General features: G+C 43.8%; 1 protein-coding gene and 1 long non-coding RNA gene across 3 annotated transcripts in view; one reads left to right on the forward strand and one right to left on the reverse strand.

The window, feature by feature from the left end:
- SHISA9 (shisa family member 9) overlaps positions 1–14,754 on the reverse strand; it is a 1,140,149-nt gene that overhangs the window by 717,367 nt on the left and 408,028 nt on the right. The gene's annotated exons all lie outside the window — the stretch shown is intronic.
- LOC144784418 (uncharacterized) overlaps positions 1–14,754 on the forward strand; it is a 464,308-nt gene that overhangs the window by 232,657 nt on the left and 216,897 nt on the right. For both annotated transcript variants that reach the window (XR_013601639.1, XR_013601640.1), the window contains exon 2: positions 3,312–3,392. This is a non-coding gene — a long non-coding RNA (uncharacterized LOC144784418). The remainder of the gene's footprint in view (positions 1–3,311; positions 3,393–14,754) is intronic.

Genomic DNA, 14,754 nt, shown 5'->3' on the forward strand with positions numbered 1-14,754 from the left:
CAAAGGGATCAGTCATATCCTTGTAGATATGATGAATACCTGTGCTTTGATAGTGACAGCGCGGCGCAGCCAAAGTGCTTACGGTGCTGTGCTGCGGCACTTTCTTGTAAATGAGGCCCAATGAACGTAATTTTCTAGAGTGGCATCTATGCCATGAATTGGTGGGGCTTTCTCCGCACTGAACCTACAATCCCATGATCCCTCTTAGAGTTGTGAGAAGCGCTGGGTTTCTACAGAAAAGTCTCCAAAGACTGTGCCTCTGATGCCCCTTCACCCCAGTGACGCATGTGCCACAAGGGCATGGAGTCACAATAGCTAGCCCTTTCTGTATTTAGGGTGAGATGTCCGACCCTGATGTACAGGCAGAAAACTCCCACCGCTACAGGGATACATTTATTTTTCTTCTTCAAAAACAGGAACCTCTCATAGGGAGTTGTTTCAGAAGAAGAAAGAAGTATACCAAACACACAATAAACGTATGACTCTCCAGACAAGGCTGTAGCCAACACAGCCCTTTTCGAATATGTCGCATACATTAATATATTTACAGTATGACCAGCAATCAGAAAATAGGAAGCACACAGGCACCACGCCCAGAAATAACACTGTAATCAAACAATAAACCATTAATCCCACCAGCAGAATGGCGATCTCATGTGGAAATTGAAAAGCAATAAAGCTGATGGTAATCACACTATACAGTGGTAAATGAGGACTCCTGGCTAGACTCTCCATGTAATGTTTGCAAAGTTCCAATGTTCACAAAGCATGGAAAATAAGAGCTGTCCCACTTTTACAGGCCTAAAGGCCTTTTGTACAATCGAGGTGTTATCAGTACCACTAAGTACTGTAGGGTTTGATTGAACCAGGGTCTGTCTTTCTCGTGGGGTTAGCAACAACTGGCAACAAGTATCTGATGTAAAACTAAAGCACCACGCATGAATAAATTCAGCAGATATATTCGCAATTATAGCAATATCTATTGTAAACACAATATGTAAACAATATGAGTCGTATCGTAGTGTTAAAAACAACAATAAAAAACATCAATAAAAAACATATGTAAGGGTAATCATTCAACATGATCTTGTACAATGCATCCTAATTAAAATAAAGTACATTACATCAAAAATCAATAATTCATTTTACTAATAAAAATAAAGTGTATATCATCAAGAATCACAGGTTAAGTTGACTTAACCTGTGATTCTTGATGATATACACTTTATTTTTGAATGATTACCCTTACATATGTTTTTATTGATGTTTTTTATTGTTGTTTTTAACACTACGATACGACTCATATTGTTTGAATTAAGAATAAAAGTAGACGTTTTTACCAGAAACTTTTTTTTACGAGTTTATATTACTGTCACTCTGTGTTTACAATAGATATTGCTATAATTGCGAATATATCTGCTGAATTTATTCATGCGTGGTGCTTTAGTTTTACATCAGTTTTACATCAGATACTTGTTGCCAGTTGTTGCTAACCCCACGAGAAAGACAGACCCTGGTTCAATCAAACCCTACAGTACTTAGTGGTACTGAAGATTTCCTATTCTTCACTCTAATGTACAAAAGGCCTTTAGGCCTGTAAAAGTGGGACATCCCTTATTTTCTCGCTATTTCCCCCTGGTCCCATATAACTACCGAAAGGGGGCCTCCTTCTATATTTTTTCACAAAGCATGGAACACACTTAGAACAGGAAAGACAAGGTATCAAATTAATGCAGCATGGAAAAGTCAGAAAGAGTGGCATGAAGTTAGGAAATTGGTAATGTTCACAAACTTTAGTAGGAGACTGTAGCTAAATAAAGGCCCATAATCACCTAAACAAAATATATTATTTTCTATACATTTAATATTGATTATTATATTGACTGCGTAGGCAGACCTCAGGATCCAAGGTGGACACAGCAGCTATGAACCAAAGAGAGCACAGTGCTCAGAAGACAACGAGAGGAGCAGTGTGATCCAGCTAGCCACCCAAGCAATCTTGCATTGGACTGCCACACTCAACATGCCAGGAGTGCAACAAAAAGGACAAAAATAACAAATGTCAGTGTGGAAGAGAGGATCTCAAAAGGTAGCACTACCACCATTTTAAGCTGTACATTTTGCAAAAAGTCTCCCAGTCGCCTGCTTCAGTCTTGAGAGGTCTGGGGGCTCAGTAGATGGTTGCACACATCTCTTGTCAGTGGTTGGTTAAATGCTTCAACAGCCCGGCCCCAGCTGGTGATGAGGACTAGAAGGGGTGGTACCCCAGGGCTGTCCTTGGCAGTCCACTTGAATGCAAGTGGGGGCGTCGGGATGAGCCTTAGACAGAAAATATGGACAACCTGGAACCACACATTCTAGAGATGCCTGCAGAACAGGGTTCACACAGGCCGAAGTCCTAAAGATTTTTACTGAGCTGCAGTGCCAGCATATATTTCGAATGCTTATTGATGCACAGAAAAAGACAATTGGCTTTGAATTACTTTAACATAAAAGCATAGTAAAGATGAATAAAGCTAACTTTTAAAAAAAGCATGGTAAAGAATTGGCCCTCCATCCCTGGCCCTTTAGTGTAGCTCCCTTTAGGTTGAAGTATATTTGTGGTCAAGTAAATGGCTGCTCTCGCAGTGCAAGAAAGAGAATGACTGCAGTGCTGTATGATTGGGTGGATAGAGGCAATATGTGAGTGACAGTTGATCAAACCAATTGATAAAGAGGGTTGAGACTAAGTCCTCTAGGTGTGCCTATGTGTATGTATTTTTATTTGTGAATGTTTTATTGCTTGAAGCCAGCGCAAATGTTAAAGCTTTCTCTAGGCCGGACCTAAATATGATTGGGGTTGGCAGAGTTGCACAATGTGTAGGGCCATTTCATCCTCTTAAAGATTTTGTGGCATTACCGTGTAGCTGTTGAGACATTCAAACACAATTAAAATTTTTATAAAAAAAGAAAATTCCTTTAAAAAGAAATAGGTATTTTTATGACAGAAATATGTTCATATTAAGTGAATAGCATGCATAATGTTATTTAACAACTGCAATACTCAATGCTGCTGCTTTATTCTATCTAAGTAAAATATGTTTAAAACCTCCTATCTTCTGGCTGGTGTAGAGTAGGGCATATTTGATTTTTACAATGTAGGGTTACTGGAAGCACCAGCTTTTAACAGGAAAACACAATGCAAGACAGTATATCAGATTTTATTAATGTGAGTGCCTCAAAGCAGGTTATCCATTCCATAATTTCAAGATATTTATTAAGAGGTACATGCATACAACAGCTCTAAGTTTACCTCATGTTCACCATTATAGGTTATCCTGAAAATCTGGCATGGACCTGTACCACCTGGGCTGCTGTATGTAGGAATATCACATTCAGAAATATAGTCTAATGTAAGTATTGTGTCCATAATATCGATTACAAAAATATCATTCCACTCGGTGTAGATTTCCTATTCTTCACTCTAATGGGGCCATATGTTTGCAGACATGTTATATATGTTAGAAGATATTCTGACAAACGTATTATGGCACCACGCACTTCTGGGCCTAGACTGCACAACCATGCTTTAGAGGCAATTTAGAACTTAAGACATCAGTGTTTAAGAAAACATTGTGGTTCTTCTAAATTTTAAATCTTCTCTTTAAAAAAACTGTTGCTTTGAGAACGTTGGGCTAAAGTCACAAAGGATGTTTTGTGTCTAATTATGATTAGAACCTGTGGTAATTTACAACTTCATTCTTTCTGCTGATTCTGATAAGTATAAATGCAAATTTAAGTGTATGACATGTGTGAGCAATATATAGAGATGTGTGTAGATCACACACATACATGCAGATACCCAGATTTGAAGAAAATGTAGTTGAAGAGGCATTTTTTATAGAGTGTCCGAGGAGTAGTCAGATAAATCCAACATGCTATAGATGTTGATGTGTCAAATGTCCAGGATTATGGAATTGGTGCAAAGGTAAACTGCTGACATGAAGCCGGGTATTTATTTTGGCAAGACACTCGGCTATTTCTAAAAAAAGACATATGCTGGATGGTAATATACACTTTATGCAGCTGAAACATCAACCCTCAGCCAAAGAGCCCCCCAAAAACCCTGTTGATCTCAACTGTTAAACAATAACAATTTAGACATATTGTCTGAAATCAGCCTAGCTCAAGCAGCTACACAGAACCAAAAGATCCGTAGAAGATGCTATGTCATCTCTGCTGTGTCTACATTCAAGAAAGGAGTGTGTGAGGAATTAAACCATTGCTATACAACTAGTATACTAATTTGAGTGAATCACCAACTTTTTGCTACCTAGGGATATTCTTTGACAACAAGAATTCGTGGTCTCCGATGGTAATTAATAGAGGTGTGCAAATGGAGAAATCCATCAATGGGATATGAACATTTACAAAGAAATTGGGTTAAAAGGCTATAAAGGAACTCCTTACTACATATACAAGAAAACAGTGGCAGATTTAGAGTTAACTTTGTGCCCGTGTGACAGTGTGATGCGCACAACCAATTTGCACGTCGTATTTTTTTGTAAATTTTATGAAATCCCTAGGAAAAGATACATCTTACCGGCACTTAAAACACTTAATTTCAGGCAGTGCAGACCAGTACTTTTATACTTACAACAATTGCATACCCTGTATGTCTGCCACATAATGTCTTCTTACTGTTGGCAGGTACTAAAAATAAGGAAAAGCCCGCAAGGGGTCTTCCCATAACTAAAGTACCACACAGGATAATTGTTTGAGTCAGGCAAATGGATGAAATTGGTTTGCATTTTATCTGGACATTTTCATGTTAATTCATAATCACTTTGTATATATGAAGAGTCATTCTTTTAATATTTTAAGCTTGTAGTTGTTTTGTACTATACTTTAATGCTACTGAAAAGCATTGAATACAGTTTTCCTTGATTGATTGATCAAACTAGCTCTAGACAAGCAGTGTCTTCTCTAGACCCAAAGGGGCCAGATCCATGCAAGGTATTAAGGATGGCCACTGACTGCATCGATCAGTTTTATCTAGATTCATTGTATGTATATTGATTTTTTTGAGATGTCCCACAAATCTGGCATGGATCTGGCTGTCCTGGATCTTTGACACCCTTAACCTACACTTTATTATATTTTCCTAAAAGTGGATCAAGGAGAGGATTTAGGGAGGGCACTTTGACTTGGCTGTTTGGTTTTGATTTCCCTTACTGCTAATTATAGTTTTGGGCACAGACAACTTTCTTCCAACCGCACGCTCTACGAAGTACCGTGCAGCCCAAGCAGGAAAGCGCCTCAGCGCCCCTCCCACAACCTAGGGCAGTGAAACCTTTGTAAAAGTTGCAACAAAATGCAACAATAGTGTAACATTGCTAATTTTGCTATCTATTATATGGTTATATTTACATATATTAAGTAAAATGTATCGAAAAATAAGAATGTTAAAAGATGTCCCCCCAAGCCTCTAGATTCTACATAGTCTGTGACTCATGGGTTGCTGAAAAAGTCTGTCATTTCAATTCAACAGCTGCATCCACTGAACTGAAAGAACGTCCTGCTGAAGTGGCAAACATCAAAACATGTGTGTCTGCCAAAAATAACACTGAGAGCCTGATGAGGTTTTCCCTGCAAGTGACTCAGCCCAACGGCTCATTACCGTATGGTTGTAATGACTGAGGTCTAAACCTTTTCCAGGGCACATGTACAACTACCTAATGACCATGCATACAAATGCCCATCTACTGAAGTGTAGGGCATTGCAGTCTGCAGTGTGGGCATCGAGGCACCCGTGTCAGCCTGCTTGGCACACTAAGGGGATCATCTGTCACAGTCTTCTATTGCCCTGTCACCCGTGCTGTGAAATTCCCCCAAAAAACGACGTTCCATGCGGAGCTCTTTTTTGGCAGGGAAACTTGCTAACACGTTGCACGGTGCAGTCCTAATTCTCCTTCATGAGACGAAAATGTTGAATAGTGTGCATAACAACTATGTGTACTTGAGATGAGTGGCTTGGAACAACAAAAAACTAGAGACACAAACCAAACATGTTTGCAAAAAAAAAATAACAGTGAATAACACTGTGACAATTACAAAACAAATTACACAAAAATGATTTCCCCCACAATGGTATTCAAAGGATAGAAAAAAAACTAGGCAGCAAAACGAAAAATACCACAATGTACTAGCACGCCAAGAAAATGAGTATGGCAGAAAATGTGAACGATTACATGCAATTTTAGACTGTTGTCAATGGTGATAAACAGGAACAGCCGAACACCATTTCAGTTTATGCCCATGATCTTTTACAAAACAAGAGAGAGTTGTAAGGGATGTATGGATATTGAGCTGGTATTCTCATCAATATTTGCATCCGAACGATGCACTGCAGGTAGAGTGGCAGGCTGCCTCGGAGCCTCTTACAGAAGGAGTGAAGTGATCCCTTTCCTGGTCGAGTGTGTTGACGGGTTTGAGTGTTTCCTCAGCGATCACGGACGGTGGGGAAAGCAGGGGCGTAACACAGGTCCCCGCAGCCCACATGGTGCAGGGGGGGGGCCTAGCTCCAAGGGGCCCACTCGGCACTGCACTCTGTCCAGAGAGCTCCTGATTGAGCCTGGAGGTGGCCCCTCTAAGTACCGTGCTGGGAGGCCCCCTCACTTTTCGTTACACCAGTGGGGGGAAAGGAAAGGACGATGCACATAGACTTGACATCTCATATGGTGCCATTAAGTGCCACATGCAGCTGCGGCCACTGCAGGTAAAAGAGGTGGGGCGGTGTGGCAGGGTGTGGGGTGGGGGCTTCGAGAGATGACCACGAAGGAAAATTAAATAAATAAATATTGCTCCCTCGTGGTCGTCTCTCAAAATCCCCCTCGGCCCCACCGCTCTTACCTGCAGCGGTGGCGACTGGCCACATGATATCAAAACACTTCACATGGTCATCCAGTGAGAAGTCAATATCACAGGGCGAGCACAGGTGAGTTGTAAACCCCTGCTCGGAGTGGGTTTCCAGATTGTGTTTGGAGTGCTGTCAAAGGGTGAAATCTGGTACGGGATTTCTAACCTCCCCACAACATGGGAGGCTGCATCAAAAGCTTTTGGATTATTTATGTTTTTGGTGGTGCGTGAGAGTTGCTGTTCAGATTACGCCAATATAAAGCCCCTCCGCGCTCCCTGGCCCCACCCCTCCACCTATCCTCTACTTTTCCTCAGGTGCTGATGAGGTCAGTTTCCGGCCTCTTAGAAGGCATCACCTCTCTTGCACGATGGACATTTTTTCAAGGTTGGTAGGTTTGCAGACAATAATAAATATGCATAAACCATAATGCATCTGGGCGAACTGGGTGCTAGGATGTCAGGCAGTGTGCTCCCTTCCCCCTCTATCTGATTAGGCTCCCTTGAGCTGGTGAGTTAACAAGTTCTGTGAGATGCACCTGTGGCCAGTGAGTGGTACAGAGACCTGAGAAGTCTTGTACAGCATTGCCTACATCTATAAAATGAACTTGTTTCTCTCTATTGATGAAGGACAATGATCCTGAAACATGGGTCTAGATATACACAGCACTGGCTGCACCAACCATGGTAAAAACGAAACCCTTTTAACTGCAGTAAGTGTTACAGTCCATCGCATTTACCATCATGCATCTGAGAGAACTGGGAGCTGGGATGTGAGGCAGTATACTCCCTTCCTCGTTTTGTATAATAAAATAAGCATACTAGTGATACATTCTGTTTACTTTCCAAGGATATGAGGGTTCACCGGTGCAAAGGGCTTCTTTTAGAGTTGAATGTTAATGGAAAATCATGCGAATACAGAGGAAGTGTTAAATTTAGAGGAGATCCCATTGGTGGAATATCCATACTATTGGTATGATGAGGAAATGCCATAGGTGGATACTTTTCCGGAGCATCCTCATTGTTTTACTCATACAGAGAAACATATGACTTGATTGGCTCTTAAGCAGCACACAACTAACATAGGGTTCACTAAATAAGATACTTTGTGATAGTGTATAAAAATAAATGTTGTTTTCTGAAGTTGTCAAGATTCGTGTTGAATCTCAGTGAAAAAGCTAGCAGTTTCAATGTTGGGGCAAAAATCGAAAAAGCACATACTCCCACCAATGCCATTTTACAACGGAGAACGTAGAGTAGCATCTGTTTCCCGCTCGAAAGTGATCAAAGAGTGTGTGTCTCTAGGCTTCAAGATTCGATAAAGTTGGGGTCTTATCGAGGATCAAGCAATGGACAAAACAAAGGGCCTTTAGGATGATTCTACCCTCAATTGGCAGCTTGTGGAGCTTGGGACATTGAAGAGAAAGACCAAGATAAAAAGGTAGCTGCTGAATTTTGTCAGATTTGAATTGCGTGCTAGGGCTCATTCTTGAGCCCTAGATAAAGGACTTATGTTTAATCTAAACTGAATCTGAAAAAGCTGTCACTCTCGTACATCACTTGTCAAATGTCAAGCAATGAACAATATATTTTAGTAATTTAACCTGATTAAAAGAGGAATAGAACAGAGATCTGAGGACCCAACTACAACTGAGATGAAACTTGAACCCCAGCTTGCGAACAGTGGTTAGCAGCTTGGATCAATGGGCCAAATCCTTAAGGCAATGCAAAGCTGTCCTAGGTTTTCAAGATCAAGCATATCAGACCTCTGAGTTTGACTAATTGAAGTTAAGCCAAGTAACAAACATCTAAGCACTAATGTCTCACATACATTCACTGAAACTGTGTATGTGTGAATGTTTATACAACCCTCAAATCAGAGAACAACTTGACTGTCTTTAATATAAATATAAAATACAAATCCATAAACCTGGATGAGTATGGCAAGGGGCTCCATACACAGATTCAAAGGTGCAGTGGAAAGGGCCGAGCACTGCAGAATCCTACTCAAAGTTGTAAGTGGACTGATCAAAAAGGTTGATAGCATCTTGAGTTGTGTTTGTAAAGAAATCCTTAAACCCATAAAACACTTCCACATATGCATATTCATTGCCTTCTCTCCATCAGAATCTCGTGGTCGATGGTGTTAATTGGTGCAATAGGTCCTGAAGAAGCAGGACTATTACACATCTGCCACAGAGGGAGAAACAAAGGTCATTAAAGATTAGCACAAGGAGCAATTCAATCCTGTAATCAGATAAATTACTTCTAAGTTAGAGAAAGCTGTCTTCTACATGTAAGATCCTTTGTAATCTTGCTCTGTGCGGGGTTCTAGGAATTTCACTACGTCCAACATGAGAGATGAGCCGCAAACTGGCCCACACCCATAAATAAGCTGCCATCTTTTTCAGTACACGTGTAGATGTAGTAGGACGTGCCCTGTAAACATCTAAGACATTACGGCATGCAAATATTGATCATAACAATGTTTCTGTGAGGGGGTATTTTATAAGTTCATGATAAACTGAAAACATAGGAGGGCATGGTATGCTTAGCTAACCATACCTTTACTTAATGACCAAGAAACAAGCAATGAGCAATGTGCATTCCAGCTTGTCATTCATTAGCAAGTGATTAAATTATATACAGGAAACTTATGTCTGAAGAGTGTCAAACTATTGTAAAGAAAGTTGATAGTGCAAATTGGGATAAGACAGTGCTAAAGTTTAAACATAGTTGCCCAAAAATGCATAGAAAAACAAGTAGTATTAGACTAAATTATTTAATTATAAAAGAGACAATGTCAATTAATGCAAAAAATTAGAGGATTTCATGTTTTGATCGTTGGACTGCACGTCGGTGTCAGTCCCACCGATATCTGATTCAGAAAAGGGGGTGGTGATGAACAGAGTGCCTGAATTAAGCAGACCACTCTTACCCAGTCCAAAGATCAGGGCTTGATCCATCACCGTTTTTTAGCTCACTGCACCATCCCAGCTCAGAACTTGGCTATATGCAAATTAGTCTGTTCCTGTCCCAGTGCATGATGGGAACAGGGCAAACCAAACTACCAAGCCAATTCTTATACTGGGAAGGAAACAAGCTTCCGGGCGTCGGCCCGGCTTGCTTGAATCCTGATGGTGCAATGAGCAAGGGACTCACATCTGAGTATACCCTTCCACGCTTATGGTGGACAAAATGATTCAGAAAAGGGGGTGGTGATGAACAGAGTGCCTGAATTAAGCAGACCACTCTTACCCAGTCCAAAGATCAGGGCTTGATCCATCACCGTTTTTTAGCTCACTGCACCATCCCAGCTCAGAACTTGGCTATATGCAAATTAGTCTGTTCCTGTCCCAGTGCATGATGGGAACAGGGCAAACCAAACTACCAAGCCAATTCTTATACTGGGAAGGAAACAAGCTTCCGGGCGTCGGCCCGGCTTCCTTGAATCCTGATGGTGCAATGAGCAAGGGACTCACATCTGAGTATACCCTTCCACGCTTAAGGTGGACAAAATGATTCAGAAAAGGGGGTGGTGATGAACAGAGTGCCTGAATTAAGCAGACCACTCTTACCCAGTCCAAAGATCAGGGCTTGATCCATCACCGTTTTTTAGCTCACTGCACCATCCCAGCTCAGAACTTGGCTATATGCAAATTAGTCTGTTCCTGTCCCAGTGCATGATGGGAACAGGGCAAACCAAACTACCAAGCCAATTCTTATACTGGGAAGGAAACAAGCTTCCGGGCGTCGGCCCGGCTTGCTTGAATCCTGATGGTGCAATGAGCAAGGGACTCACATCTGAGTATACCCTTCCACGCTTATGGTGGACAAAATGATTCAGAAAAGGGGGTGGTGATGAACAGAGTGCCTGAATTAAGCAGACCACTCTTACCCAGTCCAAAGATCAGGGCTTGATCCATCACCGTTTTTTAGCTCACTGCACCATCCCAGCTCAGAACTTGGCTATATGCAAATTAGTCTGTTCCTGTCCCAGTGCATGATGGGAACAGGGCAAACCAAACTACCAAGCCAATTCTTATACTGGGAAGGAAACAAGCTTCCGGGCGTCGGCCCGGCTTGCTTGAATCCTGATGGTGCAATGAGCAAGGGACTCACATCTGAGTATACCCTTCCACGCTTATGGTGGACAAAATGATTCAGAAAAGGGGGTGGTGATGAACAGAGTGCCTGAATTAAGCAGACCACTCTTACCCAGTCCAAAGATCAGGGCTTGATCCATCGACGCCTGAAATGGCAGAAACCGGTCCCCGGAAGCTTGTCTCCTTTCTGGTGAAGAATTGGCTTGGTAGTTTGGTCTGCCCTGTTCCCATGATGCACTGGGCCAGGGACAGACTAATTTGCATATAGCCAGGTTCTGAGCTGGGATGGGGCAGTGAGCTAAATAACGGTGATGGATCAAGCCCTGATCTTTGGACTGGGTAAGAGTGGTCTGCTTAATTCAGACACTCTGTTCATCACCACCCCCTTTTCTGAATCATTTTGTCCACCATAAGCGTGGAAGGGTATACTCAGACATGAGTCCCTTGCTCACTGCTCCATCAGGATTCAAGCAAGCCGGGCCGACGACGCCTGAAATGGCAGAAACCGGTCCCCGGAAGCTTGACTCCTTTCTGGTGAAGAATTGGCTTGGTAGTTTGGTCTGCCCTGTTCCCATGATGCACTGGGCCAGGGACAGACTAATTTGCATATAGCCAGGTTCTGAGCTGGGATGGGGCAGTGAGCTAAATAACGGTGATGGATCAAGCCCTGATCTTTGGACTGGGTAAGAGTGGTCTGCTTAATTCAGACACTCTGTTCATCACCACCCCCTTTTCTGAATCATTTTGTCCACCATAAGCGTGGAAGGGTATACTCAGACATGAGTCCCTTGCTCACTGCTCCATCAGGATTCAAGCAAGCCGGGCCGACGACGCCTGAAATGGCAGAAACCGGTCCCCGGAAGCTTGTCTCCTTTCTGGTGAAGAATTGGCTTGGTAGTTTGGTCTGCCCTGTTCCCATGATGCACTGGGCCAGGGACAGACTAATTTGCATATAGCCAGGTTCTGAGCTGGGATGGGGCAGTGAGCTAAATAACGGTGATGGATCAAGCCCTGATCTTTGGACTGGGTAAGAGTGGTCTGCTTAATTCAGACACTCTGTTCATCACCACCCCCTTTTCTGAATCATTTTGTCCACCATAAGCGTGGAAGGGTATACTCAGACATGAGTCCCTTGCTCACTGCTCCATCAGGATTCAAGCAAGCCGGGCCGACGACGCCTGAAATGGCAGAAACCGGTCCCCGGAAGCTTGTCTCCTTTCTGGTGAAGAATTGGCTTGGTAGTTTGGTCTGCCCTGTTCCCATGATGCACTGGGCCAGGGACAGACTAATTTGCATATAGCCAGGTTCTGAGCTGGGATGGGGCAGTGAGCTAAATAACGGTGATGGATCAAGCCCTGATCTTTGGACTGGGTAAGAGTGGTCTGCTTAATTCAGACACTCTGTTCATCACCACCCCCTTTTTCTGAATCATTTTGTCCACCATAAGCGTGGAAGGGTATACTCAGACATGAGTCCCTTGCTCACTGCTCCATCAGGATTCAAGCAAGCCGGGCCGACGACGCCTGAAATGGCAGAAACCGGTCCCCGGAAGCTTGTCTCCTTTCTGGTGAAGAATTGGCTTGGTAGTTTGGTCTGCCCTGTTCCCATGATGCACTGGGCCAGGGACAGACTAATTTGCATATAGCCAGGTTCTGAGCTGGGATGGGGCAGTGAGCTAAATAACGGTGATGGATCAAGCCCTGATCTTTGGACTGGGTAAGAGTGGTCTGCTTAATTCAGACACTCTGTTCATCACCACCCCCTTTTCTGAATCATTTTGTCCACCATAAGCGTGGAAGGGTATACTCAGACATGAGTCCCTTGCTCACTGCTCCATCAGGATTCAAGCAAGCCGGGCCGACGACGCCTGAAATGGCAGAAACCGGTCCCCGGAAGCTTGTCTCCTTTCTGGTGAAGAATTGGCTTGGTAGTTTGGTCTGCCCTGTTCCCATGATGCACTGGGCCAGGGACAGACTAATTTGCATATAGCCAGGTTCTGAGCTGGGATGGGGCAGTGAGCTAAATAACGGTGATGGATCAAGCCCTGATCTTTGGACTGGGTAAGAGTGGTCTGCTTAATTCAGACACTCTGTTCATCACCACCCCCTTTTCTGAATCAATTTGTCCACCATAAGCATGGAAGGGTATACTCAGACATGAGTCCTTTGCTCACTGCTCCATCAGGATTCAAGCAAGCCGGGCCGACGACGCCTGAAATGGCAGAAACCGGTCCCCGGAAGCTTGTCTCCTTTCTGGTGAAGAATTGGCTTGGTAGTTTGGTCTGCCCTGTTCCCATGATGCACTGGGCCAGGGACAGACTAATTTGCATATAGCCAGGTTCTGAGCTGGGATGGGGCAGTGAGCTAAATAACGGTGATGGATCAAGCCCTGATCTTTGGACTGGGTAAGAGTGGTCTGCTTAATTCAGACACTCTATTCATCACCACCCCCTTTTCTGAATCATTTTGTCCACCATAAGCGTGGAAGGGTATACTCAGACATGAGTCCCTTGCTCACTGCTCCATCAGGATTCAAGCAAGCCGGGCCGACGACGCCTGAAATGGCAGAAACCGGTCCCCGGAAGCTTGTCTCCTTTCTGGTGAAGAATTGGCTTGGTAGTTTGGTCTGCCCTGTTCCCATGATGCACTGGGCCAGGGACAGACTAATTTGCATATAGCCAGGTTCTGAGCTGGGATGGGGCAGTGAGCTAAATAACGGTGATGGATCAAGCCCTGATCTTTGGACTGGGTAAGAGTGGTCTGCTTAATTCAGACACTCTGTTCATCACCACCCCCTTTTCTGAATCATTTTGTCCACCATAAGCGTGGAAGGGTATACTCAGACATGAGTCCCTTGCTCACTGCTCCATCAGGATTCAAGCAAGCCGGGCCGACGACGCCTGAAATGGCAGAAACCGGTCCCCGGAAGCTTGTCTCCTTTCTGGTGAAGAATTGGCTTGGTAGTTTGGTCTGCCCTGTTCCCATGATGCACTGGGCCAGGGACAGACTAATTTGCATATAGCCAGGTTCTGAGCTGGGATGGGGCAGTGAGCTAAATAACAGTGATGGATCAAGCCCTGATCTTTGGACTGGGTAAGAGTGGTCTGCTTAATTCAGACACTCTGTTCATCACCACCCCCTTTTCTGAATCAATTTGTCCACCATAAGCATGGAAGGGTATACTCAGACATGAGTCCCTTGCTCACTGCTCCATCAGGATTCAAGCAAGCCGGGCCGACGACGCCTGAAATGGCAGAAACCGGTCCCCGGAAGCTTGTCTCCTTTCTGGTGAAGAATTGGCTTGGTAGTTTGGTCTGCCCTGTTCCCATGATGCACTGGGCCAGGGACAGACTAATTTGCATATAGCCAGGTTCTGAGCTGGGATGGGGCAGTGAGCTAAATAACGGTGATGGATCAAGCCCTGATCTTTGGACTGGGTAAGAGTGGTCTGCTTAATTCAGACACTCTATTCATCACCACCCCCTTTTCTGAATCATTTTGTCCACCATAAGCGTGGAAGGGTATACTCAGACATGAGTCCCTTGCTCACTGCTCCATCAGGATTCAAGCAAGCCGGGCCGACGACGCCTGAAATGGCAGAAACCGGTCCCCGGAAGCTTGTCTCCTTTCTGGTGAAGAATTGGCTTGGTAGTTTGGTCTGCCCTGTTCCCATGATGCACTGGGCCAGGGACAGACTAATTTGCATATAGCCAGGTTCTGAGCTGGGATGGGGCAGTGAGCTAAATAACGGTGAT

This window comes from Lissotriton helveticus, chromosome 10 (genome assembly GCF_964261635.1).
Source record: "Lissotriton helveticus chromosome 10, aLisHel1.1, whole genome shotgun sequence".
Taxonomy (NCBI): Eukaryota; Metazoa; Chordata; class Amphibia; order Caudata; family Salamandridae; genus Lissotriton; species Lissotriton helveticus.